We start from the raw sequence: 10,689 nt of genomic DNA on the forward strand, positions 1-10,689 counted from the left end.
GGAGATTGAGTTAAAACAAATAGGTTCCAGGCCCTTCCAGAACTCATGACATTGATCAAATAATGATGTAAATAAATATAAAATCAGAACTATATAGCACAGTCTAAGGAAAGATAGTCTACACCTGCATATAGTGATTGTACTACAAAGTATTTCTGGGCTTTCACATTATATTTAGAACTCTTTAAGTTTGTTTATATGTGTTTTTGTCATTGATCTAAAGATGTACAAAAATTGTGTTTCTACTGGATGCTATGGCTTTTATCTTGAAAAAAGTATAATGTTTGTTATATGGAAAAGATAGCCAGTGAAGAAAAGAAATTTTATTATAATTCATTTCTTTGATGTTGCCCAGAAAGCCAATATTGGAAACCAAAAGAAACATCCAAGGAAATCTCACTTTTTTTTCTTGCCATGTTAACTAGATACTGTTTCAGGAAGGAAAGATGGCAGTACTATGGAAAAATGTACTGAAAGAGATGAAAATCTCAGAATTATCATTAAAATTTGAGTATAACAGTAAATGAGATAATTATCATTACCAATATAATTTTATAATTCCATGACTTTTAATTGAGAAAGAATGCCAAGCCTAAAAAAAAAGTTTCCTGATGGATTGAAATAAGCCATAACTTTCAAATATGAAATATTTGCCACTTGCATTTTGCCCTCTTGGATGATATAGCCTCTGCGCAAGTTCATAATTCATTGCAGTGTTTAGCAGATTTATTGGAAAATCACAGTGGGTTTTTTTTTTTTTCCTCTGATCCGAAAAACCAGAAACAACATCTGCTGGAAAGAGGAATTATTTATTACTCTAATTTCTTGCCAACATTGAACTCTGAGGAAATCCACTAAACGGAGAAAGCGAGCCAATCCAGGATTACAGTTTAGTAATCCCCTGAAGAAAAAATGGGGGAACACTATGAAGAAAAGATACAAAGAAGGTAAGCTCTCTGTAGATTCAAGGTTTGTGGGGCTGGAGACACTGGAGGTAGGAGCACAGTGAACTAGGGGTAAGTAGGAGAGCAGACGCTCGGACCTTTTGTATAGGTGGGCTTGCGTATGACAGACTTCGAATGTGGGCTCCCCTTCCCTGCCTGTACTGTCTTGTCTTTTCTTTTTTCCCCCCATTTGGTTTTACTCTGAAAACTGACCTCAGCCTGCTACATTGGAACCTCTTTCCTCCTCCAGCATCCATGCTGTTCCGTCTCCCTCTGGCTCTCATGCTCTCAGAAGCCAGGTACCCTCTAACTGAGGCTGCTTCAATCTGCTGCCTGCGTAGCCCCTTGGTTTTCAGTTGACAAGATTACTGACTCCTACTTAACTTTTCTCCCCAGCAACTTTACAGAAAATTCACTTATATAAAATCAAATGCAGCCATTTAAATGTACAAGGTGGTGAGTGTGACAAATGTATAGGCCCATGTATCTACCATGACAGTCAAGATCAGCAGAATCCCAATGCCCACTGGCTTAATCTTGCTCCTACCTCTGGCTCCTCTTGGCTTCTCACTGGTTCTTGATTTATAATGAGAGTGCAGGAGGCAAAGGGAAACTTATAGTTTGGGAAATACTGAGAAATAAATTTGAGTAAGTACAGGAACCAAATGAGGGGGCACTGCAGACCCACAAAGGTGATGGAACGCATGCATAAAGTGAAGGGGAGGCAGCACAGACTTGGGGACATGATAGACTAGTGTTTTGAAAAGATTCTTGTGATAACAGAATGTGGGACGTGAATTAGAAGCAGAGATACCAATTTTAGAGATGCCAAAGATCTGCTCAATTAGCAGAGGAAAAGTGATTTTTTTTTTTTAAGAAAAGCTTGAATATAACGAGACATTTTTAGTAATACTTACGGGACTATAGAGAGTAAAGGACATGTTTGCCTGAAAAAAAATAGATAATCTTCTCTGTATAGTTATAGACATAGAGAACGGCTATATTTGAACTTTTTAGATACCGAGTTGATTTCTTATTGAATCAATTTCTGACATTTGAAGAAGGGAGATTGCCTTTGCTACTTTCTTTGGAAGATGCTATGTGAATGTTATATTTGAGCATTTGTTTAATTAATGGAAGTGTTTCATTTATCTTTTAATGCTACTTATTGATTTCAAGAGACTTGTTGCAAGAATGCTCATTAGTATTTAGAATGCTCATTAGTATTTATTAATATGTTAAAAAATGTACCTCTATATGTCATTTAAAAAAAGGTTTAATTGCACATAATAGAAAACCCCAAAATAGCAGTGGTTTATACAAGGCTGAAGTTTACATCTTTTTTTTTTTTAAGATTTTATTTATTTATTTAACAGACAGATATCACAAGAAGGCAGAGAGGCAGGCAGAGAGAGAGAGAGAGGGAAGCCACCTCCCTGCTGAGCAGAGAGCCTGATGTGGGGCTCAATCCCAGGACTCTGGGATCATGACCTGAGCTGAAGGCAGAGGCTTCAGCTGACCCCCAGACCCACCCAGGCACCCCGAGATTGAAGTTCATTTCTTGGCACATGAAAGAAGTCTGATGATAGGCTGTCTACTATCATCAGATATCTGGCATCTTCCCTTTCTGTTCTGCCATGCTAACAAGTGGTTTCCATCCTCAAGGTCATCTCAGGGTCCTGGGTAGCTTCTGTTGTGCCAGCCATAACATCCACATTGAAAAATGAGGAATAGAATAAGGATACAAAGGGACCCGAGCGTGCTTTAAGCATCCGTTACTGAAATCTTACCTGAAAGTTATGCTCATATCTTATTGGCTAGAACTTAGTCACATGGCCATGACTGAACACGAGGCTGAAATTCAGTTTTTTATTCAGTTGGCAACGCACCTGGAAAAAACTTGGCATTCTGTTACCAATGAGGAAGGAGAGAATGGAGTTGAGGGTAGGCAGCTAACATTCTCTGCCACACTTACAATTAAATCTCAGAAATCATTCTCAAGGTTGCATTATTAAAATCCTGCAGTTCTTGATGGACATCATAATGAAACTATGTTTTGTTCAAATTGTTTTTAAGTACTTATAAGAAAGAAGGAAAAGAACTTGCTTCATTTTAGAAACAGTCTTAATGAAACGGATTTTTAATTGTTGGGACGTAACAGAAAATTTACTGAATGATAATTGAAAATAATATTGAATTGAGTACAGTAGAAGAGAGGGAAATTAATTTAATGAGGTAATAACTTAGTTATTACAGTGACTTCCTGGTTAAAAACAAATAGAATCGTAGAGGTGAAAAAGAGAGCAATGCGTAGAGTAGAAATGTAGATCTTCTGTTTCAGTTTTTTTCTGTGTTTAAACAGAAAAGGGAAAGATCAAAGAATTAGAGGTTTCTGAAGAGACACATTACCTAGTGTCATCTTGGGAACTTCAGTCTGTTAGCTGTATGCAGACTGTACTTTGAGGGGAAGGACCCACACCCTGTTAGGAAGCTATGGTGGTCCTCTCATCAATAGGAGTTTTCTGGGTTCTTGATGATGGCTTTGGATCCTGAAAAGACCACGTTTATTTTTTTAAATTAAAAAAAAATTTTTTTTAACTTTTATTTTTTTTGAATCAATACTTAATATACCAAATATATATGTTAAAAATATAGTCTTTCCTTGAGCTTAAAATTTAATTTGATCATTTTATTCTATTTAAAAATCTGGCACATTTTTGGAATTTTAGGGATGTGGTTGATTAATGTTTGATTCCATTCATAACTAAAGCTCCCTTACACATTTTAAACTACACTTAATGAAATTGAATTTTATTTTCTTTCTAAGTTGCTTAGTCACTTGTGAGAGCCTTTCCAGTATTTAAGTAACTATTTTAATAGGATAAATGTAACCTATAAAAATAACTCTTGGGTTTTCTTAAATTTTCTAAAACTGATGGATTTCAGCATAAAATCTTTGCTATAAATCAGTTTTCTAGCACAATCAATTTAATTTGGAATCACAAGCATGACTTGTTTTGTAACGGGTCACATTTTCTCGATTATTTCTAAACTTTACTAAGAAATAGGTTTGACTTACTTGACTTATAGGTTTGATTTACTTAAGCATATATGTAAACACACACACACACACACTCACACACACATACACAATTCTCCAAGTTTAAAGCTACTAATTCTCTTGGAAACAATTATGTCATTCAAATAGTTTTGGGGTTAACATTATAAGCACTTCTATAGATTACATTTTAAATTAGCTGAAGCTGAATATTAACCAGAGATATCCTCTGGAACATCTGAGCTCTGGAACTACAGATGCCCTTAAAATTCATCTTAGCATCTTTGGCTGTCAGTGAGCCTCAGTCCTCCAGATTCAAGTCGTCTGTTAACTTCATCCTTCTCTTCATATATGGAGTTTACATTTGGTCCATTTGATTGGTTTCAGCTAATCTATTCCTGTATTGTTCTACTTTAAATTATTTTCATATTTTTTCCTGATAGAATTAATGTGTATCATTCTTAATCATATTGGATTGGGTTTTATTTCTCTTTCAAGGATTTTTCTAATTGGTTCCTTTTATTCATTTATTTTTTAAGATTTTATTTATTTATTTGAGAGAGAGAGAGGCAGAGATAGCAAGAGAGAGTACAAGTGGAGAGGAGAGGTTAGAAGCAGGCTCCCCGCTGAGCGAGGAGCATGGGACTCCATCCCAGCACCCTGAGATCAGGACCTGAGCCAAAGGCATTTGCTTAACCAACTGAGCCAATCAGGCACCCCTGATTGGTTTCTTTTGGTTTTAAGGCCTGTTTACAGTCTAGGAACCTTGAATGAGGGTGGTGCAATTAGAATGGAAGCAAAGGAAGAAATGGAGACGTGTCCTAAAAGGAGAATGAGAGTACACATTAAGATTAGGGATGGAGTCTTAGAAAACACCCAGCAAAGATCCCAGCGGTAAGGTGGAGACAGGTGGTTCCAAATGCTCACTCCATAAGCCTCTGCCCCTACAAATCCCCTGCATTCTTGTGGTTAGATGCTGATATGCTTTCCTACTGACCCCCATGAGAACTCACTATCTAGAATATTTATCTAGACTTAAGTTATGGAAAAGCTGTAACTCCAGAGTTTCTCCTGGGCCTTTTGGTAGCCATAATTCGGCAAGCAAGGACAGATAACTGTTGTTTGAAGCAATGGATTTTTGTTCCTCATCCACAGGCCCCGATCTGTGTTTGGGAAACTGGAGGACGAACATGAGAGCAGTAGTTGGAATGCACTTCAATAATGACAAGTGCCATCTTCTTGCTGAAAGAGGGACTGTGCGAAGATTACTTAATTTAAGAGGGCGCGCTCTCTTCTTCAGCATGAACCTATTCTGTGTTGTCTCAGAAAATCACTCTTTGTTCTTAGGGTGGATGTGTGAGAGAGAGAGAAAGAGAGAGATGTGCAAATCTGATACAGTTTTGAATTTGTAAATGAGCAGGAAGAATGATGAGGCATGTTGTTGCCTCGAACCAGTGGAAGGACGCCCTACTGGGGGGGGGTCCTCGAAGCCCCACTATTCATCCATCTACAACCCTCCCTGTTTATGTCATTCTGGACTGACTTATTCAGTATTTGGGAAGTAAGCTACTGAGTCCAGTGTATTACACTGGTTGCAAGAGAATGGGAGTTTTCTTAAGTAGAAATAGAAGTTGACAATGAAGGTTTAAGCGTTTGTGAGAGAAAAGAAGGGACAGCAGGACAAGGAAGCAAGTCTAGAAACTACAGTATTCTCTCAAAGAGCTTCCCTATGAGTGGATTAAGCTGGGTTTCTTTTTTTTTCCCCTTTCCCCTTAGACTGTGGAAGCATATCTTCATGTTTTATCTTATAAATTTTAAATGTAACTTTGATGTTTGAGATTTGTAGAAAGCTGTTAAAATATAACAAAGATATTTTTACCATATTTGCTTTACCCTTCTCTATTGTTTTTTTTTTCTTTAAAAAGATTTTATTTTATTTTTGTATTCCTTTATTTTATTAACATACAATGCATTATTTGTTTCAGGGGTACACGTCTGTGAATCATCAGTCTTACACATTTCACAGCACTCACCATAGCACATGCCCTCCCGAGGGCCCATCACCCGGCCACCTTATTCCTTTTACCCTCCTCCCCTCCGGCAACTCTCAAGTTTGTTTCCTGAGATTAAGAGTCTCTTATGGTGTGTCTCCCTCCTCTGGCCCATCTTGTTTCTTTTTTCCAATAGTTTTAGAGTAATTTACTGACATGATACCCCTTTCTCCTAAGTAATTCAGAGTGTGGTTTCTTAAAGCAAGTGTATTCTTTTACGTAACTACAACACAATGATTAAAATCAAGAGTTTGATATTAAAATGATACTGGTCTCTAGTCTCTAGACCTTTTCCATATTGGAACATTGGGGTCCCAGTAATGTTTACTCCCCAGAGTGTTACCTTCAGTGGTCATGTTGCTTCTGTCTTCTGTAATCTGGACCAGTTCTTCAGTCTTTGTATTTCATGGATCTTCATGACCTTGACATTTTCGAAGAGTACAGGCCAGTTGTTTTCTGCAATATCTTTCTGTCTAGATATGTCTGAAGTCTCCTTGTGGTTTTGACAGGATTATTGCAGAAGTGAGGCTGTGTTCTTCTCTGCACATCTTATCAGGAGATGCAAGATGTGGGCACCCCAGTACTGTGGAATGTTAACTTTGACTCCCTGGTTAAGGTAGAGTTTCCTGCATTGCTCCACTGTAAGCTTACTCTTTATCCTTTTGTAATTAGTAGTTATCTGTTGGGGAGACTAGTTTTCCAGTTTTAAAAACATTCTTAAAAATTGTGAAGTATAATTCTACTCCACATATTTGGAAAGAAAGTTTTGTTTCTTTTTCTTTTTCTCCCACATCCACTCCTTAGTTGTCTGCTTGCCTGCTCTCAGCTGTGCCACTGGGACACAGCCTTGCATCTCTGGTCTGAGCCTGTCCACACTGCCTTAGCAGAGTGTTGAGGGGTGGAAGAGAGTCCACAATGCCCATCACTCCCTCATCTCTTCAATTCCCAGAACACAGCTGTAAAAATGACATGAGATGTACTTTGTTAAGAGTTTGGGGAGTTTCTGAAAGGGATACTATCAAATGGAAAATAAGGGACATTCCTGTTTTGCTCTATGACATTTAAGAAAACTTTTACTGCTGATAGTTTTCTGAATACCTTTCTTAGAAAAGACACTGAGGCAATGTGTTCTGTAGACCTTACATATTCCTCCTTTTCCTTTATGTAGGAAGCTTAGTTCCTGCCCAAGATCAAAGTCACTGAACTTAAAAAGTACCATACCGTACTCCCGTACCTAAAAGTTAATAATAATAGGTTATTATTATTACACATCCAGTAAAGGCTCAGAATTCTTTCACTTTGAGCAATTCTTTGCAGATAAATTGAATATAAAGCCAGGGAAACTGTGCTTATAATAGAAAAACTCTCCATGTTAGCATAATGAACAGTCACAGTGAAAGGAAACATTTTACTCTGACCTATATGCTACCTTGTTGCTTCTGGTTTGCCTTTACAGATTAGATAGTGAGAAAACTCATAGGGTGAAACATGGATATTTCCTTTTCAATGTCTGTTTCCATAACAGATGAGATAAGATGTTGAGGGAGTGTGTGTGTATGAGAAATGAGATGCCACTTTCCTTGAGAGGTAATAAAAGGAGTAGCATGCTTATTGAAATTTCCATTCTGCCAAAAACCTGATCCAGTGGATATTTCATTCTAAATAATGGGAGGATCTCACATTCTCTCGATTTCATTTTAGATTGTTTTTTTGCCATCGGGAAAGAGATAGGGAGACTTCTGTTTTTGTTTTTGTTTTCTCTTACCACAACACAGTATGTGTTGGAACTACTGGCAATCAGAGCATTGAAACAGTGAGTGAATTGTTTGGATTGGTTACCTTGAAGAGGCCTAAAGAATTTGGCAGACATCCAAAAGCCAGAGACATTGCAGGAGTTAAGGGTAAAATTGATCTGCCTTCCAGCTTTCTGTCCAAACGACTGCCCCTTCTGTTGCAGCTTTGGCGACTGATCTCTCTTTTTTGGAACACTGAGGTTTTGAAAGCCCTGACAAATACTCAGTAAAAGCTTCCAGCCAAGGTCAAGGAAGCTGCTTCCTTCCTTCCAGACACAGGCACCTAGGCTGCTGGCGTAGGCATGGAAAGTGCATCTTGGAGGAATGCAGCCTGTTCCCCCTTAAGCTCTGTTCTCTTCTTTCCTCTTAGTGCATTCAACTGTCTGAGCTTCTGACTCACAGCAGATACTGTTGCTGCCCGAGGGTAGTAGTTATTTGGGCTATCCTGGAATGCCCTTGCACTGAGAAAATTAGAAGCTGGGGGAATCAATGAATTTTCCCACTGTGTGCATTTCCCACTAGCTCTTCCTGCCTCTGATTCTGCCATTTTAGAGGGAACAGCCTCCCCACTTTGCAGGCTACCAGTTTGTCTGTCGAATCAGTTGGGGGCATTGAATGCATCCGGAAGAGATGCTTCTAGAGCAGGGAGAATAAAGAAGGATAGAGTGTTTTCTTTTTCTGATCCCTCAGAGAATGAGATATTCCACATAAGTCTGGATAACTGAAACTTCTGCCTTTAACATTAAAATTTGTTTTTAACTTTGAGAAGCACTATAGCATAGTGGCTAAGCACATAGACTCCGAGGCAGCTTAGCTGTGCTTAAATCCTGACTCTACCACTTTCTAGCTTTGTAAATTTCAGGACTGTACTTAACCTCTCTTGCCTCATTTTCCTCCTCCATAAAGTAGGGGCAATAATAGACTGTAAAGTTATTGGTTTTGTTTGTTTGTTTGTTTTTAGAGAGAGAAAGCACACGCTTGCCTGCACCAAGTTCAAAGAGGGGCAGAGAGGGAGAGAGAGGAAAAAGGGCGAGACTCCATGCTGAGCCCAGAGCCCTGACTTGGGGCACAGTTCCGCAACCCTGAGATCATGACCTGAGCTGAAACCCAGAGAGTCAGGTGCTCAACCAATTGAGCCACCCAGGGGCCCCCAAACTCTGCACAGTTACTGTAAGAATTAAAGAGGATTAGATGAATTAATATATGTAAAGCATTAAAACAGTGCTAAATATGTTGAGTCCTAGGAGAGTTATTATTAATTCAACCATTCATATGCAAATCTTGCTAGTCATTGTACCTACCTTTTTGTTTTATTTTATAAAATACATTGAATGTTGAGTACCTGGTGCTTTCCTATCCTGAGAAATTAACATAGTCATGCCTTCAGGTCATGCTATGATGATGTCGATGGTGAAATGATAGCTAATATTGTATAATGAGCAGGTTTCATGCATATTGCTGGTAATCCCTACAGTAAACCTCTAAGACAAGTACACTTATAAATAGGTTAAGAGGATTTCAGTACTTGCCCAGTTTCACACCACCAGACATAAAGATCTGAGATGCAAATCTGGAGGCTGAGTGACTTCAGAGCTGGTGCCCTTGGACCCCTCACCACGCTTCCTGGTGCCTTGGCCTTCTGGTCCAGGTGCTGGGGATTCTCAAACTTGGGCATGCATTAGAATCTCCTGGAGGCCTTGTGTTAGAAGGCCTGATTGCTGGCCTCCCTGCCCAAGCTTAGATGCGGTAGTCTTGGCGTGGAGTGAGTACTTGGTGCTAGGTTGCTAGGTGCTGTTGATGCTGCTGTTCCAGAGATTACGCTTTGAAAACTGCTATCCTGCATGGAATGATGCCAGATTGTTATTAATTCCCATTATTATTATATTTTTTAAGATTTTTATTTGTTTGACTGAGAAAGATGCAGGGAGAGAGGGAACCCAAGCAGGGGGAGTGGGAGAGGGGAAAACAGGCTTCCTGCTGAGCAGGGAGCCCAATGAGGGTCTCCATCCAGAACCCCAGGATCATGACCTGAGCGGAAGGCAGAAGCTTAACAACTGAACCACCCAGGCACCCTTCCCATTATTTTTTTACGGTCCCATTACCGTTAGCTGCCACTTGAAGCTAGCTGTGTGTACTCTTGCTCTCAAGCCCTATTATATACACATTAAGCTGTTCTAAAACTCTCAGCGGCTCACATCCAATGGCCTTGAATGTGTGGATTTTATGGCAGCACCTGGCATTTGGAGGTTCCTTTTCTTTCACCGCTCAGCTCCCTAGAGCATCTGGTTCATTAACTCTGCTGGGAGCTTGACCGACTTCTTTGCATATTGCTTCTTTTTATTTCACTGTAAGAAAAGTGTTGACGAACGAAGCTCAGTAGATTTAAATTTTCCATCACGTGCCACCTTTCTCTTCTTCACGTTGAGGGCTATTCTCTGATACAGTGTTGCATAGTCAAGCATATTGCAGACTTGGGTCTGCCTCCTCAACTCAGGAGGCTTCTCGCTCCAAGGACCTGGGGTTTTTACGTGTACCTTTTTGTTTTCTCTCTGTTTCTTTGAGTCTGATATGGGGCTTGATCCCAGGACCCTGGGATCATGACTTGAGCTGAAGGGAGCTGCTTAATGACTGAACCATCCAGACACCCCTAGTTTTAGCTTCTATCCATATAGTTCTAATCCTGTGTAACCCATGGAATGGTCACAGAATTAAAGCAAGATTTTGTTCTTGGTAGAACTTTTTTTTCTCTTTGATAACAAGTAGATCCTTGATCTCCGGGCTCCTTTTACTGACCTTAACAGCATAAGAGGTAGGAAGCTCACAAGTCTGGCCTCCTCTGAAGT

Source organism: Mustela putorius, unplaced genomic scaffold (assembly GCF_011764305.1).
Source record: "Mustela putorius furo isolate JIRA1106 unplaced genomic scaffold, ASM1176430v1.1 tig00000083_pilon_pilon_pilon, whole genome shotgun sequence".
Taxonomy (NCBI): Eukaryota; Metazoa; Chordata; class Mammalia; order Carnivora; family Mustelidae; genus Mustela; species Mustela putorius.